The sequence below is a fragment of the Notamacropus eugenii genome, chromosome 1 (assembly GCF_028372415.1).
Source record: "Notamacropus eugenii isolate mMacEug1 chromosome 1, mMacEug1.pri_v2, whole genome shotgun sequence".
Taxonomy (NCBI): domain Eukaryota; kingdom Metazoa; phylum Chordata; class Mammalia; order Diprotodontia; family Macropodidae; genus Notamacropus; species Notamacropus eugenii.
Window position 1 is genome coordinate 587009559 of NC_092872.1, and position 18405 is coordinate 587027963.

General features: G+C 38.4%; 1 protein-coding gene and 1 pseudogene across 1 annotated transcript in view; one reads left to right on the forward strand and one right to left on the reverse strand.

Moving 5' to 3' along the window:
* SPTLC3 (serine palmitoyltransferase long chain base subunit 3) overlaps positions 1-18405 on the forward strand; it is a 199602-nt gene that overhangs the window by 35388 nt on the left and 145809 nt on the right. The window lies entirely within an intron of this gene.
* LOC140520512 (RWD domain-containing protein 4-like) lies at positions 11064-15210 on the reverse strand (annotated as a pseudogene).

Here is an 18405-nt window from a genome sequence, read left to right on the forward strand (position 1 = left end):
ATTTCCACTTCTGGCTTTCCTGGCTTCCTTCTAGTCCAAACTAAAATCTCATTTTCTATAGGAAGCCTATCCCAATCCCTCTTAATTCTATAAATGTATATCTCTTTCTGCACATCTAGTCTATTACATCTCTGTCAAGAGGCAGGAAGAATGTTCAGTCATCCTTAAGTCCTGATTGTTTACTGCTTTGATCAGAACTCTGAATTCTTTCAGTCTTGTTTTCTTTTACATCATGGTAATAACAGTATAAATTGTTTTCTTGGTCTTGCTCATTTCAATTCAAACAGTTCATATAAGAATTCCCAGGTTTATCTTAGGCCATCATATTAATAATTTCTTCTAGTAAAATAATATTCTGTTAATTTAAATATCACAATTTGTTCACTCTTTCCCAACCCTCACTGTCTTCTGACATAATTATGGAAATTCTAGTGGTAGCAACATAACAAAAGAGAACAGTCTTATGACTGAAAGTATAACCAGAGACAGAAAGGGTAGTCAGGAATTCTTCATCAGGAATAAACCGGATCCCAGGAATTTCAAGAAAATGGAAGGAGTTGGAAAAGCAGAGATTTATTTTAATATTTAATATGAAAAGAAAATTTTCAATTATAGAGCAGACATTCCAGAGACCCCAGTGGGAAGGGTGGGATGTTATCCAAGGGTATAGAAATAAGGGAGCAAGCAGTAGGTACAGGAAACAGCTTGGAATGACATCCAAGATTTCAGAATCACTGGAATAAGGAGAACGTGATTGGAGTGGGAGTATACTAACCACTAAAAATGGGTTCAGGCATATTATCTTCCTGGGGATGCGAGAAAGGCTGCTTAATATGCAGGTGGGATAGGCTTGAGGGTGTGCTACTGTGGTTGAGACTTTTGATGATATGTAAGAAGCAGTCAGAAGCTTGTTATAATTAATGTAAGCTTCTTGAGAACAGGGACTTTTCATTTTGTATAGTTGCTGTTCATGGAACTTGGCATCCAGTTACTTTCTAAGATAAAAGCATGCTGTTTTGATTATTTTGAGCTCTTTTCTTGTTATTTCTGACTTCTTTGAAACATATACCTAGCAGTAGAATTACTTGATCAAAAAGATAAGTACATTTTAGTCACTTTCTTCATCCCAAAGCCTTTCTTTTTAGAGGGCGCAGAACTTTCTAGGTAACTTCATTTTCCATGTTTGGTTTTAACTCCAAGAATACTGTGTTAGATACCCCTTGGTTTCCCCCCTACCCATATCCTCCTTAGTCTTTTTTTTATATTGTCTTCCCTCATTAGATTAGATATTCCTTGAGGACATGGACAGTCTTCCTAGAACTCCGTCTCTCTTTTAAAGAATTGTTTTGTTTAATGAGCTTTTGAATCTTCTTTTCCATTTGGTTGCTTTTCAAAGTCTCCTTTGCCTCATTGGCTTTGTGGACCTCTTTTTCCAATTGAGTTAAACTATTTTTAAAGGTGTTATTTTCCTCAGCATTTTTTTTGGTCCTCCTTTAGCAAGCTGCTGACATGCTTTTCAAACTCTTCTATGGCCTGAGCTCATTTCATATTCATTTTGGAGGTGTTGGAGGCAGAAGCCTTGCCTTCCTCTGACAGTATGCCTTGTTCTTCCTCATCTGAAAGGGTGGAAGGAGACACCTGTTCACCAAGAAAGTAACATTCTATGGTCTTATTTTTTTTCCCTTTTCTGGGAATTTTCTCAGCCAGTTACTTGACCTCTGAATCCTTTGTCAAGAGGAAGATCCTAGTGTTCTTCCTCTCCCTAGTACCATGCTCAAGGCTGAGGTTCAGATCAATGGCTCAATTCCTCCCAAAGCTTTAAGTTGTGCTGCCTGGACAATGGACCCAAGCTGCTTCCGCAGCCATCATAGCCACCTACAGCCTGCTGCTGCTGCCACAACCTCTGCCACCACCTAGGGCCAATGCTGGGGGGACCCCACTCCCTTCTTGTCCAGCTGGGAAAGCCCTCCCACACTGACCTTTGGAATTTTCTTTGTCTCTTGTGGATTGAGGGATTTGAGACCCTCTCTGCTGGAAATTCTGCCCCAGAGGTCTATTCAGGTCCTGTTCCTCCCAGTGCTATGTGGCCAGGGCCGGGCTCCGCTCTGCTCAGCGTTCCATGAGATAAACCTTTCCTGTCAGCCTTCCAGGTTACCTTTGGCTAGAAGCCTCTTTCACTCTGTTGTTCTGTGGCTTCTGCTGCTTTAGAATTTTTTGAGAGTTATTTTTCACAGGTATTTTGTGAGTTGTTGAGGAAGTGCTAGAGTATATGTGTCTTTCTACTCTGCCACCTTGGCTGAATCCCCCACAAAATAAATCTAATTCCTAGTCATGTGGTAGTTATCATGTAACCTGTAACAATGTCCCCTTTCTTTCCAAATTGTTCCATGGGCATGCAGAACATGGAAAACATATTCTGAGTAAATAAAAACAACAACTGGCCTGGGTCAGGTGCTAAGGAATGGGTTAAGACTCCCAGAGCCTGTCCTCTCCTTTCATCAACATACTGAGTGAAAGGTTTTTCTAAACTGGGTAGAGTAAATACTGGAGTAGTGGCCAATTTAGTTTTCAAAGTCTCAAATGTTTTAGCCAGTTTGGGGTCCCACTCTACAAGGAGTGAGTTCTGGTGTCTTGTGCACCAATTAACGGTTGTAGTCCTTACCAGACTTGGGGCTTAATTAGATATTGATTGCCATGGGGGAACACTTTAGGGTCTGGGATGCAAACAGTAGCTGGGCTGGCAGAGGTAGCTAGCCTTGGAATTCCCACATCCCAAACAACTGGCCCACCTTTCTCCCACACTTTCAAACAAACATGGGGAGATCTGGTGAACAGAAGGAAAAAGGAGATGGGAGGTTTAACTGGATAAAATTGACTCCCCAATTTCACCATCAGGTCCCTTCCCAACAAGGGGGCAGGCAAGAGATCATAAAGAAGGAGTGTTTAAACAACAGATCCTCAAATAGACAGGGTGTCTGGAGACATCACTTAATTTCCCCTTCAATGCCCATGAGCTGATGGGTCAGTGGGCAGGTAGGGCCAGAGTAATTGGTTAAAACAGAGAACTTAGCCATGTTAAAGTGGTTAACCTTACCTTCAGCTTTTATTTTTGCCCAGGACTTGGTGAGAGAGGTAGAGAAAGTCTGAGCACTACCAGGACCCAGGCTTTCCCATTGATCTGAATCTTCAGAAGACTCTGAAGGACAGGGTACTGAGGGGCAGCTACACCACTTTTGCAACCTGAGGGACAATCCTTCCTCCAATGTCCCTCCTGGTCACATGAGCATGACTCCACAGGTGTTGGTTCCTGGGGCTCCCACTGGGGGGGGCACCCTGGAGGTACACTCTTTGGACCAGTAAGCCTCCTTGTGACATCAAAAGCAGGTTTCCCCACTGCCTAAGTAGCTAGGCTTCCACCAAGGGGACATCCTGGAGGTGTACTCTCTGGGTCTTTCCCTGGCCATGGCAATAGCCAAGAACTGAGGATGTTCTCTGTCTCAAACTATTTCCCTTCGTTCTTTTTCCTCTGCTGCAACTAAGTCTCTGTTGTTAAAGGCTCCAAAGGCTGTCTTCAGTAATTGGGCCTGAGGTGTCTGGGGTCCCATTGCCAATTTCTGAAGTTTCCTCCTAATATCTGGAGCAGGCTGATTAATAAAATGTATGCTAAGAATTGCTGCCCCTTCTATAGAGTCAGAATCCAAATGTGTATACTTTGTGATAGCTTCTACTAGCTGATCTTGGAAAAGGGGAAGGTTTTCCTTTTCTCCCTGAGCAATTACTTTAATTTTTTGAAAATTTACTTGCTTTTGAAATGCAGTTCTCAGACCTTCTAACGGGCAAATTATCATGTGGTCTTGCTTTCTCCTATTCTCCCTCACTCTTCTGAAAATCCCATCCTGGGTCACTAGTGGGGAATAGCAGCTGTTACAAGGGGATATTTTGTGGGGTCCTTGCCAGCCAAATGATCCCCAAACTTTTGGGCTTGTTCCCAGACTCTCCTCTTCTCCTCAGTGGCACAACAGATAGAGCAGAGGACATGTAAATCAGCCCAAGAAAGCTCGAATTGTCCCTAAAATCCTCAGTAAATGCAGTAGGGTCTTCTGAATATCTCCCCAGCTTCTTTCACCTGCATGAGGTCTGAGATGGACAATGGGACTTGTACTCTAATTGTCCCACTAGGTGAGGCAGGCACTTTCCTCAGGGGAAAAAGCCCTGAAGGGGCTTGGGAAGAGGGATAGGAAGTCCTACTTCTTGAAAGGGAGGGGCTGGGGAATGCTGCCTGAACTGGATTAGGCTGCAAGACCAGGGGATCAGAATGACAAGGGGAAAGATCAGCTGGCACCTGAGGAGAGGAAGGCTCCAGAGGAGGAGATACCCCAGAGACTGCCATGGGGGTGGGGCCTGAAGCCTAAGCGGCTTCAGGGGGAGATGCTACAGAGGGAGGCACTTCATGAAGACCTGTGGCTGGGGCTGGAGGAGTAAAAGGGGCTGAAGCTTTCCCAATTCCCTTTCACCCAGAGAATTGAAAGAATCTGGCATACACTTCCAAACAGGGCCTTTGTCCCTGCCCTCCATGCTTCAGAAAGTGTACCTAGATCCATGGCCTCCAAACCTTCTCCAAGAACCTATACCAGACAGCCTCCTAGCTGTCTAACCTACTGGAATCTGACAGATCAGGCCCAAAAAGCACTTCTAAGGTACCTGGAGAGGGAGAAGCAGATAAGGAAAGGGGGAGGCTTATATACCTACCAGTCTTGACTGGAGAAAAACTTGAAATTAGCAGTGATTCCTGGTCAGGGAACCATATGAGGTCCTGCCGAATGAATTTGACTCAAGACTTCTTTCAGTCAAAGTAAAACAAAGTTTAGTAAAGGCTGGCCATGTTGGGTTGACTCTTAAGTAGCCTCACCATTTGTGATTATTATAATGACAAGTGGGCCAGATAGAATCTCAGCTAGACAGAGTCAGAGCTGAATTGAATCTGAGTGCCTTCATGGAGGCAAGATGGAACTTACATACAGAAGGGAGTAGTCTAGGAGGAGAGTCTAAGGAGAATCTTGATGAGACTGGGGTAACTAGTGATGTAATCAAGGATGGGAAATAGCTGGAAGCAATTGGGAGGTATCAGACAATTCAGGGCTTGGGTGGGAAGCAGGTAGGGCAATCCAGATGTAACAGACAGTGGAGGACCAGGCTAGGCCAAGGGTAACAGATTTGAGTATGAAAGGCCAGATTAAGTGGGAAGATTCAAGGGGAGTTCAAGGAGGTTCCCAGAGTCTGAACCCCATCAATATTATCAACATATTATCATCATAATATCAACAAATGGGGATATCTTGATCTCTTCTTTTTTTTTTATTTTATTTAACTTTTAACATTTATTTTCACAAAATTTTGGGTTACAAATTTTCTCCCCTTTTATCCCCTCCCCCCCCCAAACCCAAGCATTCTAGTTGCCCCTGTGACCAATCTGCTCTCTCTTCTATCCTCCCTCCCTGCCCTTGTCTCCGTCTTCTCTTTTGTCCTGTAGGGCCAGATAGCTTTCTTAACCCCTTAACCTGTATTTCTTATTTCCCAGTGGTAAGAACATTACATTTGATCCTAACACTTTGAGTTCCAACTTCTTTAGCTCCCTCCCTCTCCACCCCTTCCCCTTGGAAGACAAGCAATTCAATATAGGCCAAATCTGTGTAGTTTTGCAAATGATTTCCATACTAGTTGTGTTGTATAGGACTAACTATATTTCCCTCCATCCTATCCTGTCCCCCATTACTTCTGTTCTCTTATGATCCTTTCCCTCCCCATGAGTGTCGACCACGGATTGCATTCTCTTCCCCATGCCCTCCCCTCCATCCTCCCCCCCACCTTGCTTGTGCCCCTGTCCCCCACTCTCCTGTATTATGAGAGAGGTTTTCCTATCAAAATGAGTGTGCATTTTATTCTTTCCTTTCGTGGAATGTGATGAGAGTAGACCTCATGTTTTTCTCTTGCCTCCCCTCTTTATCCCACCACTAATAAGTCTTTTGCTTGCCTCTTTTATGAGAGATAATTTGCCCCATTCAACTTCACCCTTTCTCCTCCCAATATTTCTCTCTCACTGCTTGATTTCATTTTTTTTTTTAAGATATGATCCCATCCTCTTCAATTCACTCTGTGCACTCTGTCTCTATGTATGTGTGCGTGTGTGCATGTGTGTGTATGTACTCCCACCCAGTACCCAGATACCGAAATGTTTCAAGAGTTACAAATATTGTCTTTCCATCTAGGAATGCAAACAGTTCAACTTTAGTAAGTCCCTTATGACTTCTCTTTTCTGTTCACCTTTTCATGGTTCTCTTCATTCTTGTGTTAGAAAGTCAAATTTTCTTTTCAGCTCTGGTCTTTTCATCAAGAATGCTTGAAAGTCCTCTATTTCATTGAAAGACCAATTTTTCCTTGGAAGTATTATACTCAGTTTTGCTGGGTAGGTGATTCTTGGTTTTAGTCCTAGTTCCTTTGACTTCTGGAATATCCTATTCCATGCCCTTCGATCCCTTAATGTAGAAGCTGCTAGATCTTGTGTTATCCTGATTGTATTTCCACAGTACTTGAATTGTTTTTTTCTAGCTGCTTGCAATATTTTCTCTTTCACCTGGGAATTCTGGAATTTGGCCACAATGTTCCTAGGAGTTTCTCTTTTTGGATCTCTTTCATGCGGTGTTCTGCGGATTCCTTGAATATTTATTTTGCCCTCTGGTTCTAGAATCTCAGGGCAGTTTTCCTTGATAATTTCATGGAAGATGATGTCTAGGCTCTTCTTTTGATCATGGTTTTCAGGTAGTCCCAGAATTTTTACATTGTCTCTCCTGATTCTATTTTCCAGGTCAGTTGTTTTTCCAATAAGATATTTCACATTATCTTCCATTTTTCGAATCTTCTCGCCATGTTCTGTGATATCTGTCTTTCTCATAAAGTCCTTAGCGTCCATCTGTGCCATTCCAGTTTTGAAAGATCTATTTTCTTCAGTGAGCTTTTGAATCTCCTTTTCCATTTGGCTAATTCTGCTTTTGAAAGCATTCTTCTCCTCATTGGCCTTTTGAACCTCTTTTGCCAATTGAGTTAGGCTAGTTTTCAAGGTGTTAATTTCTTCATCATTTTTTTGGTTCTCCTTTAGCAGGGAGCTGATCTGCTTTTCATGCTTCTCTTTCATCCCTCTCATTTCTCTTCCCAGTTTTTCCTCCACCTCTCTAACTTGATTTTCAAAATTCTTTTTGAGTTCTTCCATGGCCTGAGCCCATTGGGTGGGCTGGGGCACAGAATCCTTGATTTCTGTGTCTTTGCCTGATGGTAAGCATTGTTCTTCCTCATCAGAAAGGAAGGGATTAAGTGTCTTTTCTCCGAGAAAGTACCCTTCAATAGTTTTATTTCTTTTCCCTTTTCTGGGCATTCTCCCCAGCCAGTGGCTTGACCTCTGAATATTCTCCTCACACCCACCTCACCTCCTGATCCTCCCAGCCAGCGTTTGGGGACTGAGATTCAAATGCTGCTTCCCGCCTTAGGGCTTTTGGCGGGGGCAGGGCTGTTATTCAGTGTGAGAATTAAGTTCAGATGGTCAGGTCGGGGCAGGGCCGCCTCTCAGGCACAGTTCCCTCAGGGGGTTTATGCACAGACCTTCCACAATGGATCCAGGCTCCCGCCTGCTTGGGGAGCTCCTGTCTGCAGCAGCCTCTCAGCTTGTATCTCCGGGGGGGGGTGGGGGAGGGGGCTGAGCCATGGGGGCACCCCACTCCACTCTCGACCCGCCAAAGAGACTCTCTCACCGACCCTCGTCACCTGTGGGTGGAGGGACTCGTGTGGTCACAGGATATCCCGTCTCAGTAGCCCGCTCGGATCTTTTCCTCACGGTGTCGCGGCTGCTGCAGGGCTGCACTCAGCTCCCAGTCCTGGCGCCCAGTCTGCAGCACGAAGGATCCCCCGCGAGAGGTTTGCAGGTCTCTCCAGAACAGAAATCTCCCTTGCTCCAATATTCCATGGCCTCTGGGTGCAGAATTCACCGTGAGTTGGTCCTCTCTAGCCGTTCTGTGTGTTGTGGGTTCGGAGCTATGTGTATGTGCGTCTTTCTACTCCGCCATCTTGGCTCCACCCCCTTGATCTCTTCTTTATCCATCTTTATGCCTTTATTTCTCTTGTCTTATTGTTTTTCCTAACATTTCCGGATATATATCAAATAATAGCATAGGGAAAATGAGCACCTTTGCTTTACTCCCATATTTATTGGAAAAAATTTTCATATACCTCCATTTAATTTGATGGTTGCTTTTGGTTTTAGATAGATGAATTTTATGATAAAAAGTCCTTCTATGAAATCTATGCCTATATTTTGTAGTTTTTTACATAGAAGAGTGTTGTATTTTGTCAAAGGATTTTCTGCATCTATTGAGATGATCATGTGGTTTGGATGTTTTGGTTTTTGATATAATTATTATGATTGTTTTCCTAATGTTGAACCATCCTTTGCATACCTTGTGTATCCCACTTGATAACAATGATTGATTTCTTGGATAAATAGCTGTAATCTTGGATAAATTGCAGAAATTTTTTTTAAAGTTAGAATCAATGTTAATTAATGATATTGGCTGATAGTTTTCTTCCCTTATCCTTCCCAGGTTTAGGTATTGGGACTCTGTGTCTCATTAAAGGATTCTAGTAGTGTTTTCTTTCTTGGTTTTTGAGAATAATTTGTGAAATATGCAGGCTAATTGTTCTTTAAATGTTTGATAAAAATCTCCTGAATCCCTGAGGGCTTAGAGTTTTTTCCCTCTTCAATACTTCCTTTACCATTCGATCTATTTCCTTGTCTGAGGCGGGATAGTTTAAGAACTCTATCTGATCCTATATAGTTTAAGCATTTTATATTTGTGAAGGAATTATTTTTTTGTGTGTTCTCGGTTTTGTAAGTATATAACTGCATAATATATTCTAATTGTCCATTTTTGTTTCTTCTGATTTTACTGTGATTATATCTTATTCATTTACTACTTCATTAATCTGATTTTCTGCTCTCTACTTTTTTATTCAGATTAGCTGAGGATTTATCAGTTTTAGTAGTCTTTTTAAAGAACCACCTTTTAGCTTTATTTATTATTTCTATGGGGACTTTTTTGTTTCTTTTTCCCCTCTAATTTTTGTGCTTACTTTAGGTTTCTTTGTGAGTTTTCTAATTTTTAAAATGCATATTCAGTTTATTAATCCTCTCTTTTTCTATTTTACTAATTTATGTTTTTAAGATTATGAAGCTAAATAGACTAGTGAATAGAGTGCTTGGCCTTAAATCAGGACATACAAATCCAGTTTCAGATCCTAGCTCTGTGACGCTGGGCAATTCACATAACTTCTGTTTGCCTGCTTCTTCATCTGTAAAATGGGAATAATAATAGTACCTTTCTCCCAGGGCTGTTGTGAGTTTTAAATGAAATAAGATATTGGAAAGTGATTAGCACAGTGCCTGGCACATAATAAACACTATATATATATATATACATACATACACACATATATACATATATATATGTATGTATGTTAGCTATCAATATCATCATCTTTCTCATTATCATTATTGCTTTCCCCAAGAACTGCTTTAGCTGCACCCAAGAAATTTTGGCCTGCTGTTTCATCATTATGGCTTTTTTATGTAATATTGTTCCTATGATTTATTCTTTTACCCACTCATTATTTTGGATTTCATTGTTTGGTTTCCATTTAAGTCTGTATCTTTTCACATCTCTAAACTCATTACTACTTTTCTTGTGCTATAGTCTGTAAATGTCTTAATTATTTCTGCCTTTTTACATAATATCTCTATGCCTTACCGTGGTCAAGTTTTGTAAAAGTTCTATGTGGTGCTAAGGTATATGTCAATTTTTTGTTGTCCCATTTAGGAGATGCCATGAGTCTTTTAACTCTAGTTTCTCCAAATATTTGTTCAGTTCCATATTTTCCTTTTATTCTTCTGCCAGACTTATCTAAAAGTCTCCTGTCACTCTTGTGTTACTATGTCTTTTTGTAGTTCAGATAATGTTTCCTTTATGAATTTGGATGCAAAGACATTTGAAGTATATAAGTTTATTACTAATATTGGTTTGTTGTCTGTGTTTTTAGCCATAATGTGGTTTCTTTGTCTATTATTTATTATTTTTAAATATTTGTTTTTGCTTTAACAAATAGTGTGGTTTCAAGTTCTGCTTTTTTAGATTCACTTAATGGACAACTAAAAAAAAAAAATTTCCATCCCTTAAGTTTTATTTTATGTATGTCTGTTTTTTAATGTATTTCTTGTAAGCAATACATTGTAGTGTTTTTTCTTATACAATCTGTCAAATTTTTTCATATTACTAAATTGTTTAATCCATTCATTTTTAAAGTTATGACTTAGATTTATAATTTTCTCCAGCTATCTCTAATATTGAGATTTTTCAAGTTATGATTATTTTTCCTTCTTCTGTAAACATAATAATATGTTCTTCACTTACTTTACCAAAATCTTTTTAAAGGTGGACCTGTTCTCACTGGCTCTCTTCTCATCCCAATGGCCTCATCTCATTTGTTATCCCCTCTTCTGGGGGATGTTATTAGTTCTTTTTTCTTTCCTGCTTCTATGTGGTTTTATAATTCTTCCCCCTGCTTTTTCATCTCAAATTCAGTATACTCCCTTTCCCCTCTTTCCTTCCAACCAGTCCTATTCATTCATTTTTCTAATTTCATATTTTTGTACTCCTTTCCAAAAAGGAAGGCTGATAAAGGTACATAAAATCTTTCAGTCTGGGTTTTCTTTCTAAAACTGTTTCAATTTTTTTTAAATTATTAAATGTACATCTTTTGTCCTGTGTGGATAAGCTCAGATTTATGTGATAAATCATCCTGAGCACTATTGCTCTTCTTTTTTTTCTTTCCAATGCATTTGGCAGAATTGTTTTATTTTTTTCTTAACCTATATATTATGAAAACATCTCACGTTTAAACCTCTCAATACATCAATATTGAGAAAAATATAATTTAGATTTATTTGTGAGAACACAATTCTCTGCAAAAAAAAAAAAAAAACAACCAGAAAGTAACTACATACAGATGTGAACTACATGAAAAGATCATAGTGGTATTCAACCACTATCTTTCTTTGAAGCAACTTAAACATCAATAATTCAAAGGAATGAACACATGAAAACATAAATAAAGTTACAAACCTATCAATATAGACCATGCTGCCAAATAACTTCACTCTTACTATTTACTCCACTGAGATGAGGACTTGAAAAGGGTATGCTTGATAAACAGCTTTCATCTAATTGGCTTTACATTCCCTTTTTTAAAAAGTAATGCCCTAGCGTAAGACAGTATAAATTAATATTGCATATATCGTTATTTACTCTTCTTGATATTTGATCATTTATAAAGCTTACCAGGCTCCTGAAAGGACACTGAACGTTCCTGCTGGCATGTTTTACCTTCTCTTAAAGTAAATTTGTGAGAATAATGAAATACCATCAAATCTCTGCATGAACCTATAAACTAATTACTTAAGAAGCATACAAAAATTTACATTTTATAAAATGACACTTCAATAGAAGAACACCGCGAAAAAAATGTTGATTTCAGCTTACTATATTAAAAAATGGTGTTTTCTTGCATCAAGTTTCTTTAGTTATGCATCATCTTGAGAACCAGGTTTGCTTAAATACTTAAGCACATCAACCTAGTTCCAGCCTCAGGGAAGTTTACCTTTGTGATCTGTCTTGTCTGCCAGCTTCCACTTCTGGGTTTTTGAAAGCTGTTCTTTTTTGTCTTTTTTCTTACTTGAGGGATCAGGATTAGGAGTTGGAACAGAAAAAATATTGCTTATTGATGTCACAGAATTAACAGGATGATGATTCTCCATGAACTGTTCTTTATTGTTCTTGGCATATTCAAACAATGATATGTCATTGCTGTTCCAAGATTAACTTCAACTTCTTTCTGTAATTTAGTCAGAATACTTTGCTTTATAGCTGATGATATGGTATTGTTGAAAAAAGTATTCATAGATATGATTAGAACTGTTTGTGGATATGTTTCAGTCCAAGAAACTTCCATCAAGAAGATTTTGTGATCACTATTTTCACCTGTCCTACATTGAAATGAAACTGGATTTAATTCTTGGAAACATTGCTTTCATAAATAGAATGCAATGCTTCCAGCTCTAGCTCCTGGTCCTCGTTTGACGCTCTTTGATCTGGCAGTGAAGTCCTCCTCCCTCCAACAGTGAGACAAGAAACTGTGGGAGGGAAGATGAAGCAACTAAGGCAAGGGTCAACACCCACAGGCTGGACCCCCTCCCCCCACCTCACTGTACCTCAATCTCATCACCTCATAGCCTAGCCTAACCCTGAGACCCACTGTTGCTCTTCTTACCAATTATTTCTGTCCTCTTTATATTTTCTAGTAGGTACAGAATAGCCTTACATTATTCAAATATCCTTTTCTTTACATTTGAATTTCTTTTTCCAGATCACTTGTGGAAACTTGTTGTTTCTCAACTGAATTGTTAGATTTAACCACTACATGTCTCAGAGTTTGCAACCTTGTTTTTTGTGGGGGCGTTGAGAGGGTGGGGAGGTTCCCTGGAAGATTATCTGTGAATTCTTTTAAATGGTATTTCATATTCTATGTTTGGGAGTTTGGGGGTTGTTTCCTTCATCAGAGTGTTTAAGTTCTTTGTCCTGTCATGCTGTTCTTGGAGACCTGTGATCCTTACTTTATCTCCATGCATTTTTTATTTGAGAAAACTGTTTTGTTTGTATAATGACCCTATTTTCTTATAATGTTATTGTTTTTTGCTTCTCTTCTTCTAGATCATCCTCCATTCCCAAACCATTATTCTCTCTTTTGTTTTTTAATGAGGCTTGCCATTTCAGATTCTAATTTTTCTATTCTTTCTGTTATTTTTGCTGTGTAGAACATAAATTCTGCTCTCGTCAGACCTAACCACTCATCTTTCAGACCACTCAGGGACAGCATGTTCTGATTCCATGTTCTCCTCAAATTCCATAGGGTCCTCTGTCTCATCAAATATTAGATCATTTTCCTTTGTTTTGCAATATTAATTCATAAATGCCTGAACTTGTTTACTAGATCTAGAGACCATATTTCTTTCTGTTTTCATTCTTTCATATTTCTTTCTAACTTCTTTTCCTATTTATTTATCTGCCCATGTTCAAAGTCCTGAAGTTTTCTTCTTTCTGAAAACTCTGGTAACTTCTGATCTTTTTTTCTCTCCCCTTTGACTGTGGTGTCCTGGAGGGTCAGATCTCAACATGCCTCAGTTTCTACCAATTCTGGGCAGCTCAGTTCATCAGCCTAATTCCCTACCTTGACTTTTAGGTTGATAGACCTGGAGAGAACTGGATGCCATACTCTTTTCCTCAGGCTTAGTAGAGTGCTGCACCATGACTTCCCCTTCCCCTTATAGACACACAGTGTCCTATTCTGCTCCTTCTATTCCTTTCTTCTTTGGCCCAGCACTGGCAGTTCAGAGCTTTGTAGAACTTTTACTCAGGGTCATTTGCTTGGCACTGGGTCTGCTAGTGCTGTAGTCCCCAGCAGGCTTTTACTCCTGAGGGGCTTTAGCTACCTGGTTGCCTATCAGGGCCAGGGCAAATCTCTACAAACTGGAATAGGTGACTCTACAACATAGGAAAATGTTTTGTTGTTCCTGGGTCTGCTAGCACAGCCTCACTGGCAGTAGTGTGGGAAACAGAGAAAGGGAGCTGAGTGAGCTCAAGGTGCGTGAACATCAATTCATGGGTTGTCTTAGAACATGAAAGCAGCTGCAGTTGCTTAACCTTTGGCACATCACTTCTGTATTGAAGAGGTTTGAGAGATTGTAGAAATCAGAGATGTTGTCTACTCCTTCATCTTAAATTAAATCCAATTAATCCATTTTATTGCTTATGTGACCTAGAAGTCTTAAAAATATTTTTATGAAAAATAACTACATTTTCCAAGACCAAAATAAAATGTAATTAGGAGTGACACTGTTTTGTTTTGCTTTTTGTTTGGAAATCTCTTTAACAGAATATAGTTAGGTTCCCATACTTGCTCTGCATTCAATCTGTTATGTTGTTTTAGTTGAACTATATAAAAAAATACAGCCTCATATAAATATGAAGTTGAAAGAGGGAAAAGTGTTTCAATAGAAAAATAGCATTTTAATATTATGAAAATAGTTCTGATCTCAAAAATACTCAGACAATACTTGGTGAATTACCATTCACAGGAAGCTTTTCTAGCATGGTAGAACTGGTTACAACTTATATAGCACAGGGATAACCTTCAAGATCCCACAGTACTCTCCACATCACAATGAAGCAATGGATTAGGACTTTTGTAGGTTATAAACAATAGGATAGTTCTACAATACTTTGCATTCAACTTATTTTGTTTTTTCTACTTTTATACATCAAATGAAAAGCAAAATAAGTTGAGGGGAAGGCATTGTTGATACTCCTACAACTATCTGTTGAAATTACCTATTTTCCATCTCCTTTCCTGGCTCCTCTTCTCCATCCATCCTAATGCGGGTATAACCCAAAGGTCATGCTTCAACCTCATTCTCTTCCTTATTTATGTATTTTCTCTCCAACAGTTCTGATTGTGATATGTGGTTCCATCTAGCAGCACAGGCTGAAGGAGGAGAAATGTCACAGCCCAGGAGTCATGCTTGAAAATGAGCACTCTGTAGTGGCCCTTCTTCCCTGACCACTATTGCATAGAGCTGCAAGACTGTCAGATTAGATTGGTCCTTGCAAAGATTTAACCTAATCCAAAAAAGACTGCAGGGAAGGATAAATCTGAGAACCAAAAATTTCAAACAATAGGAAAAAACAGAAGCAAAGGGAAAACAAGGAGAAATAACCAAGGAGAGAATAAAGATGACTTGCCTATACAAAATTAAATTAAAAATGAAAGGGTCCCAGTCTCTGATTCAGCAGGTGCTAGAGAAGCCAAATCTTAATAGCATCTTACACCCAGTGTTTTACAGCTGTCCTTGTTACCTCTTTTCTTATATAATTCAGAAGAATATTTTATAAACTATTTTGTAAATGCAAGTTTTTAGTAACTCTAGAGATTCAATTTAAGAGGGATGTAATCCCACCTCATCAATTTAATTTTTTGAAAACCTATTCATCTGAGTGCAAACCATATGAAGTGACTTTATTCAGAGTTCTAATTAAAGAATTGAAATGATGTACTGGTTTGTTCTTATTTTAAAAATATAGCTTTGGATTAATAGAATTAGGATGATGTTGACTATCTTATACATACACTTAAAATTGCATAGATAATTTTTATGCTATATTAAGAATAGAAATTTATAGTTGTAACTATGAATTGTAAAGATTTTATTTTAATTAACCTGTATCCATTTTATCTCTTAGTACAATTGTTTCCTAAATAAAACTGCTATCTAGTGTGGAATCTCCCTTTCAAAATATTGTATCATCTATGACATTGTCATCTTTGGTAATAATGATACAATTTTTTTCCCAGCAACTTTTTAATGTGTTGTTACAGACTGGAAAAGGTGTACGATAATTGTAGTTTTATTAAATACAGAAATAGTGGAACTTTGCTTTGTAAAATATCTACTATTCAGGATATTGGTGTTTTATACCCTCTTTTTAGGGAGACTTACCTCCAAACTTAAAGTAAGAAAGTCATTGGAATAGCAGTTTAGAAAACAATTACAATTACATAATTCTTTAGATTTTTCAATACTGGCATTTTTTAAAAATATAATTGTGTCTACATACTGATGACCAAAAAGAGAACTAATAAAATCTTGATTATAAAGAAAAATATTGTTGTCAATTCAATAATAATACAAATGAGTCTAGATGATGTGATAGCTACCTTCAGTATTTGAAAGGCTATCAAAGAATATGGAGTTAGGCTTCTAGGCCAGACCTAGGAAAAATGAGAAACAGACAAAGAGGCAAATTTACTGATGATCCAAGAGGAAATTTTCTAATTGTTACATAACTGTAATTCTAACTGAGCTATCAAACACTGGAATATGTTCAATTGGGAGGTAGTAGATTGCTCACCAATAGAAGTTTTAAGCAAAAGTTGAATGACCAGTTGTAAAGTGTATTATAGAAAAATTATATTTTTTTCAGGTATAAATTATTAAACAAGCTTGCCACTGAAATCTCTTCAAACTCTGAAATTCTATGATTCTAAGATATGGAGCTCTAACCTCTCCTAAGTTTCAATTCTTCATCTTCAACCGTCTGCTGGGCATTTCTACATATAATCCCTTTGACATTTCAAAATTAATGAGTCTAAAGCCAAGATAAGCCTTTCCCACTCCAGTTTTGGTGATTAAACCAACACAAGGTCCTGCAAAAAGAGGAAGCAGATAAAGCACTTAAAAAAAGAGACTTAAAACAGTTCAAGCTCCAATAATCAGGGACCTGAAGCTAAATCACAGACTGGGGCTGTCAGAACAGAAATTGGGATTAGAATCATTCTTGCCTCTCCTACCCGTCCTCTACCACTCCCCTGGTCATTGAACAGGGAATCATGGTAAAGCACATGCCACAACCACACACACACACACACACACACACACACACACACACACACACACACACACACACACACACACACCTTGCAGCAGAGATTAAAACACCTCCTGGGCATCAGGGAGGCTACAAAGTGTGAAATGGTGATTCACCGTTTCATATGCAATCTTCATTTTGTAATCTGCTCAGTATATGGAAATATTCTTTTTTTTTTTTTTGGCATTTGTTAAGAATTTTAAACAATTAATAATGGATGCTTGTTAGAATAGAGAATTTTCACACAGTCTTGGAAAAAAAGGGCAGAACTGAGTAGAAACTCTAAAATGTAAACAGGAGTCAAGGGAAACCAAAAAAAAGATAAATTTGAGGGAACAATTGAGGGGCTGAACAATGATAAAATGGTTAAAATTAAATAGGGAGAGAAAAGGATTAGAAAATTAATATCATCTTTAGAGTCAGAAAGGGAGTCAATTAAAAGAAATAAAAAGCCTGGGTATAGTTTTGTTTTGTTTTCATGGTATAAAGTAAGAGTAAAGTGATACAATAGGAAAGAAATCAGAAAGAGGGAGGACCTTATTATCTCATATAAGTGAATTACATAAGAATATTTTAAATGGAAAGTAGTCAGCATTTTTCATAATCTCACTCTATCCGAACCAAAAAAAGAATTCAACACATACCTCTTTCTGGTCTTTTCTTTAAAAAAATTTACATTTCTTTCTTTTTTTCTTTTTCTGACATATCAACAAGTTCAGAGGAATTTATTAAAATGCATCAGATACTGTGTTACTTGCTAGGGATAGAAAGGTTGAAGACAAGGGATGCCATTCCCATTTGCCCTTTCTCCACACTCCCCATTAAATCCTCTCCCCAAGTTAAAAAAAAAAAGTATCCCTGGTGACAAATAAGCATAGTAAATCAAAACAAATCCACACATTGTCTAAGTCCAAAAATGTACTTATTGCTAACTGTACATCTATCAACTCTCTATCAGGTGTTTAAATTAAGATTTTCAAAAATGAATGATATATAGTCACATTTATCTCACACAAAATATCATTATTACTCTTTAAGTGGATGTGTGATCTAATCATTTTGGAACCTCCAATGACGAAATTACACTCCTGCCATATTTAACTGTCTTGTGGCATTCTTATCCATTGTCTCCCAAAAGTTTGTCACATGAGTCATTCTTACTGAGACTAAGATGCAACACAGTATATGGATCTATTCTCTGCTACCTGTGCTAATTTTGCCTGACAATCAACACCAAAAAAACAGGTTCTCCACTGGCTAGCTCTGTATCATGTATGCATAGAACTTCTAGTTACAGTGAATGGAGCAATTTTGATGCTGTGGATAAGATTACTTACCTTGGCTGTATACCTTCCAAAGATGTCCACATAACTTATGATGTCCACATAACTAGGTTGGCATTTGGAAGGTTTTGAAAGAAAATGAAGGAGAGAAGAGGTATTAGGCTGCCTCCCAAACTAAAGATCTACAGAGCCACTATGTCATCTTCATTGTATGCCTATGAAACTAGGATAATCTACCAGCACCATGCCAGGAAACTGCATGTTTCCCTTTGAATTGTCTTAGAAAAATTCTAAAGATTACCTGGCAAAATAAGATATCCAACACTGAGGTCCTCTCTAGAAGTGAACCACCAAACATTCAAACTCTACCACAGAGAAAACAACTCCAATGATCATGTAGTTTGAATGCCAAATATATTTTTACCTAAAAGACTATTTTACAGAGAACTTGCACAAGACAAGTACTCACATGAGGTCAGAAGAAGTAG